Raw genomic sequence first — 17,647 nt, 5'->3', positions numbered from 1 at the left:
ATCTAGTGACATCAATTAAAAATTTAAAATGCATACCCCTTCATCCAGTTGGCTTACTCCTAGGAGACAAGAACCTAGGTTTATTAAAGTACTTCATTGTGAACAGTGAGAAAAAAATCTGGAACAAAGCAAATGCCTAATAATGAGAGGATGAGGGAATAAATTTTGGTACTTTTTTGAAGCCATCAAAAATATGTATTAGAGGGGCACGATGTTCAAACACACACTGAGCTACAAGGGAGAATGGGAAATGTAGTCTTTATTCTGTGTGGCTAAGAGCCCATCCAAAATTTCTTGGCTTCAAGCATGCCTTCTTCCAGACAACTTTAAAATCGCTCTTTTGAGTTCCAAAAATAATCCCATAGGCATTTGAATTGAAACTGCATTAACTTCATAAAATAATTCAGGGAAAACAAATATTTTTATACCTTGACATGTGGTCTCTCTCTCCAACTTTTGTAGGTTTTTGTCTTTGTTTTTGCTTTTGCTTTAGGCGCATTTTATTCCTATGTCGTATGTTTTGGTCATATGTCATGTATATTTTTATCATAGTCATATACTGGTATTCTACAGTTATTGTTGCAATTATGACTGGAATCCCCCCCCAATTATATTTACTAACTGGTTATGGTTAGTATATAAGAAAGTTGTAGATTTGTCTATTTATTTCTTCTATTAAACCACTTTAAGGGTGCCTGGGTGGCTCAGTTGATTAAGGGTCTGACTCTTGGTTTCAGCTCAGGTCATTATCTCAGGGTTGTGAGACTGAGACTTGCATTGGGTTCCAAGCTGAGCTTGGAACCTACATAAGATTCCCTTTCTCCCTCTACCCACCCCACCCCCACTTGCTTGCGCGTGAGAATTCTCTCTCTCTCTTTCAAACACAAACAAAACAAAACAAAAACCCCCACTTTATTGACATCTATTAGTGTCCATAATATGTCAATTGGTTTTCATGGAATTTCTAGGAAGAAAAGAATATAATCTGGGAGTAAAGATAATTTGCTGTTTTTTTTTTAAATCTATTCCTTTTATTTCTTTTTCTTCACTAATGGCATTGTTCTGAGACTTCAGAAACATTTTCATTAATAGCAATTACAGTGAGCATCTCATTTAATTGAAACACTCCCAATGTTTAATGTTTTACTGTTAAGTTTGCTGCTTGTGGCTTCTGATGAAAAAATAAAGGATCCTTGGACCTTCTGTTCTTTGCTTACTGAAGTATTTAATCATCATCATTGTCACCACCATTGTTACTGCCATCGTTATCAGAAATAGATGTTGTACTTTAATTAATGCATTTTTTGCATATATTGAGATGATTATATGCTTTTTTCCTTTCACCATCTGACGTATTACAGAATGCTTGATTCAACACAGATTTCTTAATCATTCTTCCTGGAATCAACACTGCTTGATCAAGAAGCACAATTCTTTTAATACACTGCTGGATTTAATTTACGAATATTTTATTTAAGACTTTCATATCTGTAAGTGCCTAGTTAGTCTTCGGTCTTATAAAATGAATTGCATTTTTGTATTATAAATTACATCTTTTCCTGTGCTAGTTTAAATGTCTAGTTTAAATAACATAGAAATGGTATTTAAAACAAGATTTCCTAGAAGTCATTCATAAAGCCATCTGGGGCTCTGTTGCTTGGAGACATTTTTCCACTTTATCAATGGGTTTTGATAAATTCTGGTATGTAGGTTCTTTAGAATAAATTTTAGGAACTTACATTTGCAAGGAAAACCACTCAGTTCTGATAAATTTTGAGGTATTAACATAAACTTTAATATAGAGTTTTAAAATAAATTGTAGTTCTTTATATGTAGAAGTAAAGACCCTATTCCTTATATCTGGCACTGTGTTTTGCATGCTTTACTTCTTATTTTCTGCTTGTACTTGATAGTAATTTTGTCTTTCTTTCTTCTTTTCCCCCCTCTTGTTCAAAGAACCAGTTTCTAGCTTTATTTATCAAGTCTACTTATTTTTTACTTTCTAATTTATTAATTTATATTTCTAACTTAATAATTCCTCTCTCTGAAAATATCTGTGTCCTCCCCTCATGTACACTGATAGCTCTGCTGGGAAAGTTCTAATTTAAAAACATCATTTTCACAAAGAAATAAAAAAGTCATTGTTCCCTTATAATAACAATATGATAAAATTGTTCATATTAGCAACATATAAAATATCCAGTCATGCCAAGTGTGTGATGTAGGACTGCATACTGATACAACCATCTGACAGGCGATTTAATGATCTGTATGAAAGGTTAAGTGGGTATGCATTTGAACAAACTATTCTACATCTAGCAGTTTAAGCTTAGACAACTAACTAGACCAGGGGCAAAGATGTATGTGAAAGGCTATCTTCTGAGTATTATTTCTTTTTTTTAAATTTTTTATTTATTTAATTTATTTGATAGACAGAGATTACAAGTAGGCAGAGAGGCAGGCAGAGAGAGAGGGGGAAGCAGGCTTCCTGCTGAGCAGAGAGCCCGATGCGGGACTCTATTCCAGGATGCTGGGTTCATGACCTGGGCTGAAGGCAGAGGCTTTAACCCACTGAGCCACCCAGGCGCCCCCTGAGTATTATTTCTAGCGGTGTAAGTTAAGAGACTGAATGAAGGGCACCACCATACAGCAAAACACAAAGCAGCCATTAAGAAGGATGTGATAGGGGCGCATGCGTGGCTCAGTGCGTTAAAGCCTCTGCCTTCGGCTCAGGTCATGATCCCAGGGTCCTGGAATCGAGCCCCGCATCGGGCTCTCTGCTTGGCAGGGAGCCTGCTTCCTCCTCTCTCTCTGCCTGCCTCTCTGCCTACTTGTGATCTCTATCTGTCAAATAAATAAATAAAATCTTAAAAAAAAAAGATTAAAAAAAAAGGATGTGATAGGTTTATCTTTCCAGTTGTTATGTTGTGAGTTGATATAAAAGAGCTGGTTAAATATAACGATATGATTCTAGTTCTGTAATTACATTGAGTAGAACCTGGGAGGCCATCATCAAAGTGTGAAGGTGGTTATTTCTGCCCATAGGTTGTGTACCTTTCACAGTCACCATTTGTGATGTTCTTTCAGTAAGTATGCCTTATCAGAAAAAAAAAATAATTTTGGGAAAAGAATTCCTAGTTGTTTACACTTTGGGAGGTATATCCGAAACACATTTACTAGATGCTGTGTGGGGCATGGGAGGTGATGAGTAAAAGGAGAATTAATTCAGTTCCTCACTTGGAGGGTGAAGTGAAAGTAATTTCAGTTCCCTGGAGAGCAGAGAGGGGTGATGGAAGGGGTTATTCCTGCCAGGAAGTAGATACTTCAAGAGACAAGGCAAGAGTACCCTGAAAATCCAACAGGGAGGACAGACCTCCTACCTTGCTCAAATCTATCCAGATCTTTCAGGGTTCCTCCCAACCTGAGATACTGGCTTCTGTCTTTCTCTCCAGACTCAGCTTCCTGCACACACTCAACATCTCTCACTAGTGTCCTGGGCTTCTGTCCTTCAACATCTGCAAATCCCTAAATATGCCACACATCCTTGTGTCTCTCTGCCCTTCCTGATGTGGTTCTTCTCTACGGAACTCTCATTCCTCCCACTTCTTCCTAGAACAACATCCCTTGGTTGTCCAAGATCCAACGTGTGGTAGGTTAGATGATTATTCAGCAAATAATCAGTTTTTCCACTATAGCTCCATGCAAGGAATGTACTTTATTGCACCTTGACTTTGGGTTTCTGTGATATGACCTTCTTTGGCTAATGGGATATTAGTTCACGTGATGTGAGCAGAGGCTTAAAAATGTGCTTGCATGTTGGGCTTTCTCTCTTGTATGCCTGCCTTTTGCTATGATAATGAGGTAGCCAAAGGTCCAAGGAGGTCAAAATGCATGGAATAGGGGCACCTGGGTGGCTCAGTCAGCTAGCTGTCTGACTCTTGATTTCAGTTTGGGTTGTGATCTTGGGGACTTGGGATTGAACCCCATGTTGGACTCTGTGCTCAGAAGGGAGTCTGCTTTTCTTCCTCTCTCTCCCTCTGCTTCTCCCCCTACTCACACTTTCTCTAAAATAAATAAATAATAAATAAATAAATAAATAAATAAAATGCATGGAATAGCCTTGAACCAAATTCATGGCTTGGATCCATACCCACCTAAGCCCGGACAAGATCAAGGTCAACATCCAGCAAACAGTTAGTCACTTGAGTGGGAAATTTACAAGTATGGATTATTGCTTGACACTAGGATTATTGCAGTGTTTGTTATGCAGTAGTAGGTGACCGATACACAGTTAATAAGGTCTCTTTCTCTAGCTTGTTGCATTACGGACTTCTCCTCTGGGCTCCCTTCAAACCTTACATCCCCTATTGCATAGCAGATAAACTTTTATCACACTGTGTTAGGATTATTTGATTAACATGTATTGTGAGCTTCTAAGTGCACCTAAATGTTCTGTGAGACCTTTGCTCAAATTCATCCTTGGGGGCCTAAAAACACCCCTTGACACTCACCTAATAGCTAAAAATTGTGATTAGTGAGCAAGTTATCGCAAGATCTTTTCATGCACCCACTGGGTGACAGAGAGACAAGCCCACTGAACCTATCTCAAATGAGGGAAAAGAATATGGGCAGGTACCATAAATTTGGCCATTGGGGAGGAAATAAAAGGTCAAAACACCTCTCTCCCTTGAGCAGCATCTTTGGGCTGCCATAAGAAATTGCAATAGACTAGCTAGGTGGCTTATAAACAACATAAATTTCTTTTTTAAAAAATATTTTATGTATTTATGCACTTATTTATTTAGAGAGCATGCGAGTGGGGGGAGGGACAGGAGAGGCAGACAGAGAATCTCAAGCAGACTCCATGCTGAGCCTGGAGCCTGTCATCAGGCTTGATCTCACGACCGTGAGATCATGATCTGAGCTGAAATCAAGAGTTGAATGCTTAACTGACTGAGCCACCCAGGCACCTCAAAACAACATAAATTTATTTCTCAAAGTTCTGGAAGCTAAGAAGTCCAAGAGCAAAGTGCTGGCAGATTTGGTGTTCAGAGAAGGCCCACTTCCTGGTACTAGGGGACTTTCTTTTCACTGTGTCCTCACATGGTGGATGGGGTAAGGGAACTTTCTGCGTCTCTCTCTCTCTCTCTCTTTTTTTAAGATTTTTTATTATGTCTTTATTTGACACACAGAGAGAGAGAGAGATCACAAGCAGGCAGAGAGGCAGTGAGAGAGAAAGAGGGGGAAGCAGGCTCCCGGCTGAGCAGAGAGCCTGACACGGGGCTTGATCCCACGACCCTGAGATCACAACCGGAGCAGAAGGCAAAGGCTCAACCCACTGAGCTACCCACGCACCGCTCTGCATCTCTTCTATAAGGGCACTAATCCCATTCATGAGGACTCCACCCTCAAGAGCTAATCACCCCAAGGCTCCACCTCCTCATACCATCGCATCTGGGATTGAGTTTCAACATATGAATTTTGGGGGTGACACAAATATTTGGTTTATAGCAAGCTGTGATTGAAAACTTTAGGGCATCCGATGCTGTCTAGGTGTTTGAAAAAAGAGGAATTGTTGACCAGCAGAGACTGAAGGCGGTGTGGGGTGAGTGTTTACTACTGTCTGGGCTGGGAAGAAATGGGTGGCAGAATGACCTATGACCACATCTTATCTTACATTGTGGGAAAATTCTCACCTTACTTTTGATTTGTAAAATATCAAATGTCAAAATTGAGACTAGCCTGAAGGAAGGAGACACCCGTGATTTTGGCGGGGCTCTAAATCACCAGAATCTAGTCCAGGGTCATTACCAGCACTTGGCACAGGTTTGACATAGGTGCGTTGGACCAGTCAACAAACAAGTATTTAAGTGTATGGAAAGGGGATTAGGCATGCCCTCTACAAGCCAATCAGTCTGCAGGATATTCCAGGATGTGAATGTCTTCAGGAATCCTGGAAAAACATTTGTGACCCCATCTTAAATCCGAGACTGAACTTAAAGAAGTCCAGTTATAGGGCTCTCAGGTGAAGCATCTGACTCATGATTTTGGCTTAGATCATCATCTCAGGGTTGGGAGATCAGGCCCTCATTGGGTTTCCGTGCTCAGTGTGGGGTCTGCTTGGGATTCTCCCTGTCCCTCTGCCTTTCCCCTATTTCTCTCTCTCTCTCTCTCAATAAATAAATGAATGAATAAATTGATTAATTTAAAGAATCTCAAAAAATAAGTCCAGTTATATGGGCAACATTGTTGAGAATTTTTTTCCCCAAATATATCATAAGCCTTAAAAATGTCAGTGCCCTTTGACCTAAAAATACTATACCTAGGGAGCTCAACTGAAGGAGTTAATCAGAGATGTAGATAAAGATCGAGAATAATGTTCATTACATGGTTATTCATAATAGGGAGAAAATGGACTTGTGAGCGCAAACTATTTGGTGACGTGTCAGTTACTGTGGGTGCTGTCAACTGTATCCCGTCATCTGTCTTCAGAGATGCAGACCCAGTTAATTCAAAGAGGCCAGGACTGGGAGAAGGACAGGGAGAGGGAGAGAGAGTCAGGTCGAGATAGAAAGAGGGGAAGGAGGAGGACAGAGGCGGGAATGGTGTCAGGGAAAGAGACAACAGAAAAGGGATGGGGAGAGAACAAAGATATCAGTTCCTTGGGAGTAGCATGTGGTGAATAAATGTTTGTGGAATGGGGTGCCTGGGTGTCTCAGTGGGTTAAGCCGCTGCCTTCGGCTCAGGTCATGATCTCAGGGTTCTGAGATGGAGAGCCCGTATTGGGCTTTCTGCTCAGCAGGGAGCCTGCTTCCCCCCTTCTCTCTGCCTACTTGCGATCTCTCTGTCAAATAAATAAATAAAATCTTTAAAAAAATGTTTGTGGAATAAAGACTTAGAAGGAGAAAAGAACCAGAGATAGGAATGGATTCAGAGGCAGGTTCCCAGCTCCCTGACTGCATCAGACCTTGGTGAACGTAGAGCACCCACCGTGAAGACCCTGGCTGTGTAGGAAGCAGCTGGCCGCAGGGCCAGTGGAGGGGAGGCAGGGCTACTCGCACAGGCTGCTGGGTGAGTCCCTGGGTGAGCAGGGCAGGAGGAGGAAGTCCCGGGGCTGCCCTGGCTCTGTCATGGACTAGAAGCAGCAGGCACTGGGCTCAGGTCATAGGAGGAAGGAGGACGCCACGTTCTACAACACCCCCACTGCCTTAGCATGTGCTGATTGTATCCCCCACCTTCTGTGAATTCCTGTTTGCTGTGGGAGTCACCTTACAATTTTAACTGAGAAATGCTGTCCCGATGTTGAAGATGCCTTTGTATATCCTTGGGATGATTTTAGAACTTATCCTTCAGTTATTTCAAGTTTGTCATTTCATGCATGATTCAGATCTCAGGGGAGACGGTGTCTTATGCTTCTCCACTGCTTGTGTGTGTAGGTGCATATGTACACATGTGTGTTGGGGGGGAGGGGAATGCGGTGCACATTTGGTGGATTATGTTTTTCTTAGTCTTCTCTGGCTCAGAGATCCTGCTTCCACTGTGTTCATCTCCGGGAGCACCTCGTCTTCCCCTCCTGGTCTTCTGGTCTGCACTGCAGCATCGCTTTCCAAATAGCCTTTTTTTTCCACTGGATCGCCTGCTCCAGACATCACACCCACAGGGGAGGGGGGGGCGTGCGGAGCCTTCGTGGAAGGCTTGGTGCAACAGAGGTTTCCTATGGCTGTGCTGTTTGGGCCCTGCTGCTCAGGGCCTGCTGTGCCTCAAGGTCCCAGCCTCTTGTCCTCCTTGCCCTTCAGAAGCCCAGTTCTCTCTCTTCAACGTGAAGAAACAATTCTACAGCCTTCCCTCATCTAGGGTTTACCTTTTCACAACTGCGGCACTGCCACTGTGCTTTCTAAACAAAGGGCTACCCTGTCTTTCCATTTTTAGTAGTGAACAAACAGTGAGGACTCTGAAATATGAGACTGTCTCAGCTTGAGTTTCCAGAAGCAGACCTGGAGAAGAGGATTCATAGGAAATTTTTTTTTTTAAAGATTTTATTTATTTATTTGACAGAGATCACAAGTAGGCAGAGAGGCAGGCCGAGGGGGGGGGGGACAGGCTCCCTGCTGAGCAGAGAGCCCGATGCAGGGCTCGATCCCAGGACTCTGGGATCATGACCTGAGCCGAAGGCAGAGGCTTTAACCTACTGAGCCACCCAGGCGCACCTCATAGGAAAATTATTTATTTAAGCATTCTCAGAAAAATCTGGGTGGGTGGGTGGGGGTGTCGGGCCTGGAAAGGAAGCCGAGCAAAGACGTGACAGCAAGCAACCTCTTGGCCTGGCTCCGTCCCTCACTCTGGGGACACCTTAGCATTGCCCCCACCAGGGAGTTGGAGAGCGGGAGGACTATTCCCTGAGTTTGTCAGTCACTGGCTGACGGCAGGCCCGAGGGGCGCATGCATTCTCTGGCTCTCTACCAAGAGCTGCAGGTGCAGACGTGGGGAGAGAAAGCACGGGAGAGGGAGAGCCAGCCTGCATCCAACACAGCCCAGGGGGCGCAGGCGCGGCGGGCAGAGCACCAGCAGCAGCTGCTGTCCCTCGCTCACCCACCGGCATGAAGGGAGTTGTGTGGAGAACAATCTCCTCGCTGAGGTGAGTCGCGGCACCCCGTGGGAAGCGGAAGCAGCTATCCCTGCAGAGGAGGGGTGGGCCCACATGCAGCCACAAAAAATATATTTGGTCTCCATCCGCAGTTCCTTGCACAGAGCTCCTAAAACTCTTGTAATTTCCTAAGAGGTAGGCGTACCTTTTGTTATTTATAACAAGGCCTTTTTTCAAAAAAGATTTTATTTATTTATTTGAGAGAGAGAGAGAGAGAGAGAGAGAGACTGGGAGTGTGAGAGAGAGAGGGAGGGAGAGAGAGAGAGCGCGAGCAAGCGAGCAAGCACGAGCAAGGTGGGGGAAGGGCAGAGGAAAAAGGAGAAGCAGGTTCCCTGCCAAACAGAGAGCCCCACACAGGGCTGGATCCTAGACTCCAGGGTCATGACCCAAGCCTAAGGCAGGGGATTAATCGGCTGAGCCATTCGGGTGCCCCTATAACAAGGCCTTTTAATCACAGCTGAGTTTATGCTAATAAATAAGGTGACTTAGGGTGGGGCCTGTCCTTAGTGAACACCTTTGATTACAGGACTGAAACTTTCAGCTCCACCCCCCCGATTCAAGGAAAGGGGTCGCTGCAAATTAAGTTTCATAAAAACCCTTCAACAGGGAGATTTGATGAGCTTCTGGGCTGGTGAACACATCCATGTGCCGGGAGGGTGTTGAACCCTAGGTCCATGAGGACAGGAGTTCCTGAGCTCCGGAGGTTTCCTCAACTTGGCCCCGTGTACCTGCTCATCTGTATCCTTTGTCACATCCTTTACCATAAACTGGGAGACGTAAGTAGCTGTTCCCGGAGCTTTATGAGCTGTTCTAGCAAATCAGTCACACCCAGGGAGGGGGTTGTGGAAACTTTCAATTTATAGTCAGTTGGCCAGGAGTCTGGCCAACTTTCAATTTAAACTTTCAATTTATAGTCAGTTGGCCAGGAGTCCAGGTAACAGCCTGGACTTACAGTGTCTGAACTGGGGGACGTGTTGTAGCACTGAGCCGCTAGCCTGTGGGATCTGCTGCCCTCTCCACGTAGACAGCGTCAGAATTGAGTTCAAGGGTGGGACGCCCAGTTAGTGTTCACTGAGAAGTGGAGAACTGCTTGGAAAGTTCTGGAAAACTTGTGTTTTCCAGAACACAAGTTTCTCTGTGTTGGAAAACGGTCCAGAGCATGTTTTTTCTTCCAGGCCCTTCTCCCATTTTCCCGCCTCTTTTAGGCCTTTCTTCACTTTTCAGCCTAACTGCAGGGCACTCACAACTAGAGGACTAGAGTGAGCACTCACACCTTGTCCTGGGATCTGCCTGTTAGAATTTGCACCGGCAACTACTCAGCTGTCTCTGAGACAATGTCCCCACCCCAGGCCACTGAGCCTGGGCCACACAGGAGAGCTGTGCTCTCCTCTTTCAGATTCACCCCCCTCTGAATGCAAGGGGCAGGTTAGCGTCCTGAGACGCAGCTCTCTGGTCTGTGGCCATCTGCTTCATGCGAGAAGCAAGGTAGCCAGTGTTGTTACCCAGGTTCTGGGGTTCAGGGGTGCTCTGGGGATGAGAAAGGTGCTGTTTTCCCACTTTAGGGATCTGGCCTCAGGTGCTGGAGTCATACCAGTATTCCTTGAGTCCGAGCAGGGGCTGCTAGTGGCCTCGGCTCTCCTGGGCCATTCTTTAAGAGCACGAAGTATTGCCTCCCCTGGAATGAACTCTCCTAACACAGAACACGTGGGGGAGATTCATCCCGATCTGGCCATCTGTACTTTTCCAGCGGACTTTTGCTCCAGTTGAGTCTGATTCCATGTCTTCAGTTCAGCATCTCCTTTCTCTGCGGCTCTTTGCAAGAAATGCCACTGGTCTGAACACACCTGTGGAGAATTCCTCTCTATTCATCACATAACTGAATATCGCGTCTGGCAGTCAGCTAGCCATGGGGAGGCCTCTGAAACCCAGAGTCTCGTATCTAAGAAAACAGAAGAGTAAGCTATAAAAAGAAACATCCAGAGAATAAGGACTTTTAAAAATTCAGAATATGAGGGGTGCCTAGTTGGCTCAGTGGGTTAAAGCCTCTGCCTTTGGCTCAGGTCATGGTCTCAGGGTCCTGGGATCGAGCCCCGCATCGGGCTCTCTACTCAGCAGGGAGCCTGCTTCCCCCCCAACCTTCCCGCCTGCCTCTCTGCCTACTTGTGATCTCCGTCTGTCAAATAAATAAATAAAATCTTTAAAAAAAATTCAGAATATGATAGTAGAAATGTAAGAAGTTCAGTAGATGAATTAGGATACAATTTCAAGAATTCTCTGAGACTGTAAAAGAAAACTACAAAGCAACAGAAAACAGGAAAGAAGAGGTAAACATATTTAAGGCTCAGCCCAGAGGATCCTACAATTAATGTAAATTTCAGAGAGGAAAATGAGGGAAAGAAATAATCACACCAGGAGACATGATAGAAAATAAAAACAAACACAAATAAACCAACAAAAGGAAATAAGCTAATGTCTATCCCTGGGAGAAGAGATAAAGAAACTGGGGTATCTTCACTCAAGAGAATGCTAGATTACAATGTGAAGTCAATGAACAATAGCGATGTGCATAGATGGCTCTTAGGAACAACGTTGAATGAGATGCAAGCCACAGAAGAATGTCATTTCTGTGTGTGACGTCATTTCTACGGTGTTCCAAAGTCAGCAAAGTAAGCAAGGTGTAGTTTAGCAACACATACATATACAGTAAACAATAAAGAAAAGTGAATTAGAAAAAAAAGCACATGAGATTTTTTCTGTGGCTGGTGAGCGGTGAGGGCATGGGGGCAGCAGAGGAAGGTAGGGACTGGCATCAGAAGAGAGCATAGAGGGAGGTTCAAAAAATTGGGAATATTCTATTTCCTGAGTTGGATGGTGAGTTTATGGGCATTCTTTTTTATTACTATGTTTCATGGTTTATATTAGTCATATTCTTTTATATAGTTCTCTTTTTCATAGGCACACACACACACACGCAAGATATGAGAAAATTTCCCTGAACTAACGATGTGAGTTTCCCAATTAAAAGGCCCTAACAGTCCAGGGACACCTGGCAAGCTAAGCATCCAGCTGTTGGTTTCAGCTCAGGTCATGATCTTGGGGTGGCAAGGTCAAACCCTGTGTCGGGCTCCCTGCTCAGTGAGGAGTCTGCTTTTCTCCCTCTCACTCTGCCCCTCCCCAGCTTGTGCTCTCTCTCTCACTCTCTCTAAAATAAATAAATAAATCTTTTTTTTTTTTTTAAGGCCCTTGCAGTCCAATGCAACAAGGGGAATAATCTATACCAAAGCATATTTTTACGAAATTTCAGAGCATCAGAAGTGAAGAGACTATCACAAAAGCAGTAAGACGGGGAAAAACACCTCACATACAAAAAAACTGAGAATCAGAACTGTTTTGATCTTCTCATTGACAAGACTGAAAGTAGAAGACTACATACCTTCTAGCTTCTGAAGGAAGATGATTCCTAGTTAGAATTCCACACCAATCCATGCAGCAAATGAGAGAGCAGAATTAAGATTAACTCAGACAAGTTAGGCCTCAAAAGTTTATCTTCCATGTACCCCATTTCTAAATGAAAGATTGTGTTCCACCAAAATGAGCCAGTAAATTAAGAAAGAGGAAACCCTGGAAACCAGGACACAGGATTCTATTTTATTTTATTTACTTTTTTAAAAGTAGGCTTCATGCCCAGCAAGAAGCCCAATGTGGGGTTTAAACTCACGATCCTAAGATTAAGACCTGAGCCAAGATCGAGAGCTGGATGCTTAACCACCTGAGCCACTCAGGCGCCCCCAGGATACAAGGATTCTAATACAGAAATAAGACAAAAAGAGTATAAAGGGGGTTAGCCCCCAAAACAGCTGGGAGCAGGCACAGAGGACAGGACAGTTTAGAGCAAAAGAATAAGAGAACTCCAGGAGAACTTTCTCCACAAAAAACATGCAATTGTTCAGTTACCTAATATTTAGGTGAATTGAGAGATTTGCAGTACTATGCAATAGTTTCAGGAAGAATTATTGATTGGCACATAGAAAACTAAGCCAAAACAAACAAACAAGCAAAAAGAAGCCATTTATTTACTCTAGGGAAAACCAAAAGTTGTATAGGAAAGGATAAGTAAATATAATCTACACAGCTCATTAGTATGTAATATTTACATAATCCTGATAATGCTGAATATTGACTGAACCAAAAATTATGATATAATTATATAGGGAGGATGAGGGCAGTAGAAGTGTTTTTGTGGGTGAGAGTGTATGGAATTTAAGAAAACGGAATCTCTGTCTTCTGTAGTTGTAAATAAATGCTTGATTTCCAAAATAAAAAGAATCAACCAAAATACGAGGATAGGGAACATTCCCAGCTCAATTTGTGAGCCTATCGAACCCTGAACCAAAGCCAGACAAGGATAGCAGAAGGTAGGAATTTAAAGCCAGTTTCACTCATAAGCATAGATGCAAAAATTTTGGTTAAAATGTTGGCAATGGATGGGAACCAAGCTGGTTCCGTCTCAGTAAAGCGAAGTTGATCTAACTTAAAAAAAAAAAAAAAGTGTTCAAGTGTTCATCTAAATCATCACAATAATAGATTAAGGAGAAAATCTACATGATTACCTTGATAGGCACAGAAAAAGCACTTGTTAACATTCGGTACTCATTTATGTTAAAGATAATCAGCCAAGGGTCCCTGGGTGGCTCAGTTGGTTAAGTGTTCATCTCATGATGTCAGCTCAGGTCTTGACCTCAGGGTAGAGTTCAAGGCCCACGTTGGGTTCCACACTAGGTGTGGTGCCTACAAAAAATAATAATCTTAGGGGCACCTGGGTGGCTCAGTGGGTTGAGCCTCTGCCTTCAGCTTGGGTCATGATCTCAGGGTCCTGGGATGGAGCCCCACATCGGGCTCTCTGCTCAGCGGGGAGTCTGCTTCCCCCTCTCTCTCTGCCTGCCTCTCTGCCTACTTGTGATATCTCTCTGTGACAAATAAATAAATAAAATCTTTAAAAAAATAATCTTAGCCAATGGGGAGAAGGAAATGTCTTTAATTTGATGAAACTCTCTACCAATATTTTATAGCAAATATTTTTCCCCCAATAGAATGCTTAAATGGTGAAGCATTAGAAATATTCCCTTTAAAATCAGCAAGTTGCAGGGCACATGGCTGGCACAGTCAGTGGAGCCTGCTATTCTTGATCTCAGGGTCCTGAGTTCGAGCCCCACGTTGGGTGTAGAGATTACTTTAAAAAATATATCATTTAGGGGCACCTGGGTGGCTCAGTCAGTTAAATGTCTGCCTTCAGCTCAGGTCATGATCCCAGGGTCCTGGGATCAAGCCCCACATCGGGCTTCCCTACTCAGTGGGGAGTCTGCTTGTCCCTCCCCATCTGTCCCTTGCCCTACTCATGCTCTCTCTCTCTCTCTCTCAAATAAATAAATAGAATCTTTAAAAATATATTATTTAAAATCAGGAAGATGACAAGAGGGTCCTCTAACACCTTTCTGTTCAACATTGTATCTGGGGAGACTGCCCAGGCAGAAAAGGAAGAAAAGAGAAAGAAATAAATGATACAAAGGTTGTAAAGGGAGAAAAGAGCTTCTATCTTGTTCTGAGGAACCAAGATTCCTGTTTACAGGTCTAAAACCACCAAACTCACACATGACAGAACAGAATTAGAATGAGTTCAGACCAGATAGGTCTCATAAAGTTTATCTCTTGACACGTCTGTATTAGTTTCTCTGTTGCTGCTGTAACAAATTACCACAAACATCGAGGCTTGAAACAACACAAATTTATTCTCTTGCAGTCTGGACGTCTGAAGTTAGTCTTAGGGGGTTAAAAATTGAGGTGTCAGCAGGGCTGTGTTCCCTCCAGAGGCTCTAGAGAGTCTGTTTCTTTGTTTTTTCAGCTTCTGGGCACAGCCCACATTTTTTTTGGCCGGGGGCCCCGTCCTCCATCATCAAGGTGCATCACTGCAACATTTGTTTCCACCGTCACATGATCTCTCTCCACCACTGTCATCACATAGCCTTCACCTTCCTTCTGCCTCCCACTCAGAAGGACCCTTGTGATGACTTTGGGCCCATCTGGGTAATCCAGGCAACTCTCCCATCTCAAGACCCTTAATTCAGTCACCTTTACGAAGTCCATTTTGTCATGTGAGGTAGTATAGTCACAGGTTTGGGGGGCTGGGATGTGGACAGCTTTGGGAGCTCACTATTCTGTCAATTGCATATCACTTCCATATAATCATTTGCAGGTTATGTGATTATTTACGTTGAAAAAGCCAAGATAGGGACGCCTGGGTGGCTCAGTTGGTTACGCAGCTGCCTTCGGCTCAGGTCATGATCCCAGCATCCTGGGATCGAGTCCCACATCGGGCTCCTTGCTCGGCGGAGAGCCTGCTTCTCCCTCTGCCTCTGCCTGCCATTCTGTCTGCCTGTGCTCGCTCTCTCTCCCTCTCTCTCTGACAAATAAATAAAATCTTTAAAAAAAAAAAAGAAAAAGCCAAAATAATTTACAGATCATTAGGATTAATATGAGACTTTAGCAAGGCAGTTCTATGGTTTTACTATGGTTTAGACACAAAGAGTTGGAAAGTATAATTTTAAAAATATGTCATTTACCAAAAAAAAAGATGTCATTTACAACTTTAAAAAAGAAATTATACCTCAACAAATCTAGAAAAAATTGAATTCTAAAGAAAATAACCTTTAAAAGGACTCTAATAAAAAGTATAAAATACTTTCCAATAAATCTACAAAAGATGTTTAAAACCTTATGAAGAAAATTATAAAAATGATAGAAAAAAATCTTAAAGATGAATTAAATAAACAGGAAAACATATTATGGACATGGGCAGAAAAAGTGAATATGAAAAAGAGGTCAATTCTCCACAGGAACATGTGGATTTTCTTGAACTCCAATAGAAATCCTGACATGTTTCTTCAGGAATGGGATAGGACAAGCTGATTCTAAAATGGGAGTGGAGGGGCACCTGGGTGTCTCAGTTGGTTGAGCACCTGCCTTCGGCTCAGGTCATGATCCTGGACTCCTGGGATCGAGTCCCACATCAGGCTTCCTGCTTGGCGGGGAATCTGCTTCTCCCTCTGACCTCTCTCCTCTCATTCTCTCTTTCTCTCTCTCAAGTAAATGAATAAAATCTTTATATCTTTTTTTTTAAGATTTTATTTATTTATTTGACAGAGATCACAGGTAGAGAGGCAGGCAGAGAGAGAGGCGGAAGCAGGCTCCCCGCTGAGCAGAGAGCCCGATGCGGGGCTCGATTCCAGGACCCCGAGATCACGACCTGAGCCGAAGGCAGAGGGTCTAACCCACTGAGCCACCCAGGCGCCCTGAATAAAATCTTTAAAAAATAAATAAATAAAATGGGAATGGAAGGGTACAAGAATAGTAAAACACACAAACACACATGAAAAAGCAGCAGAGGATGGCAGACTCACTGTAGCACACAAGACTTATAACATGTGGCCATTAAGACTATGGCATTGAAACTGGGGCAGAAATTGAGACCACTGGAGCAGAACAGAGCTCAGGAACATAGCCATAGATGGACCGCAGATACAAATGACAGAGTGGCTTTGCAGATCAGTGGAGAAAAGACAGTTAAAACAATGGTAATGAGTGATTGGTTATTCACAGAGGAAAGAATAAAACAAAATTGGAACTCTTGGGGCACCTGGGTGGCTCGGTTGGGTGTCTGCTTTTGGCTTGGGTCTTGGTCCCAGGGTCCCGGGATTGGCACCCACGTTGGGCTGCCTGCTGGGGGGTGGGTTGCTGCTTCTCCCTCTCCCTCTGTCCCTCTCTGCATTCATTCTCTGTATCTCTCTGTCTCTCAAGTAAATAAATGGAATCTTTACAAATAAAATAAAATAAAATAAAATAAAATTGGAACTCTTTTTTGAGTGAAATTAAAAAAAAAAAAACCAAAGTGGAATTCAAGAACCTAGAAAGAAAGGAAAACTTCTAGAAGAAAATATGAGAGCATATCATATGATCTTTGGCTACAGCACAGATTTAATAAAATACAAAAGGCACAACCTAAAAAAAAAAAAAAGCACAACCTTTGGGAAGGAAAAATAAAATAAGATGAAAACAGAAAGGGAGGCAAACCATAAGAGACTCTTAAGCCTCAGAAACAAACTGAGGGTTGCTGGAGGGGAGGCAGGTGAGGGGATGGGGTGATTGGGTGATAGGCATTAAGGAGGGCACTTGAAGTAATGAGCACCGGGTGTCGTATGCAACTGATAAGTCACTAAATTCTATCTCTGAAATTAATAATACAGTATATGATAATTAAATTGAATTTTTTAAAAAAGTACAACCTATACAGAAAAAAGCTGATAAAGTCAATATCATTTAAAATTAAAAATGTCCGAGTTTAAGAGGGAAAGTGGGGGGTTTGGGGGGTAGGGAAGGAAAAAATGAAACAAGATGGGATTGGGAGGGAGACAAACCATAAGAGACTCTTCATCTCACAAAACAAACTGAGGGTTGCTGGTGGGGCATAGCGAGAGGGTGGTTGGGTTATGGACATTGGGGACGGTATGTGCTATGGTGAGTGCTGTGAAGTGTGTAAGCCTGATGATTCACAGACCTGTACCCCTGGGGCTAATAATACATTATATGTTAATAAACTTAAGTCCTTATACAAGCTAAAAAAAATTAAAAATGCCCGAGTATCAAAAGACATTATTAAAAAGGTGAAAAGACAAAGTGCAGACTGGGGGGAAATTTTTTGCAAAAATATGTAATTGACAAAGGATTCAAATACAGAATATATAAATAACTAATAAGTCAATAATTTAAAAATTCAATAGAAAAATGAATAAAAAATAAACAGGTAAATCACAGAATAAGACACCAGAATGGCTAATATATGCATGAAAAGTTGCTCAACCTCATCATTAATCAGAGAAATGCAAACAAAACCATAATGAGGTACCATTTCAAATCCATCAGATTGGGAAATTAAAGTCGACAGTTCAAATA

This window comes from Enhydra lutris, unplaced genomic scaffold (assembly GCF_002288905.1).
Source record: "Enhydra lutris kenyoni isolate GAN:26980312 unplaced genomic scaffold, ASM228890v2 scaffoldscaffold6, whole genome shotgun sequence".
Taxonomy (NCBI): Eukaryota; Metazoa; Chordata; class Mammalia; order Carnivora; family Mustelidae; genus Enhydra; species Enhydra lutris.
The sequence above is the reverse complement of the archived record's forward strand: the minus strand, read 5'-3'. Positions refer to the sequence as shown.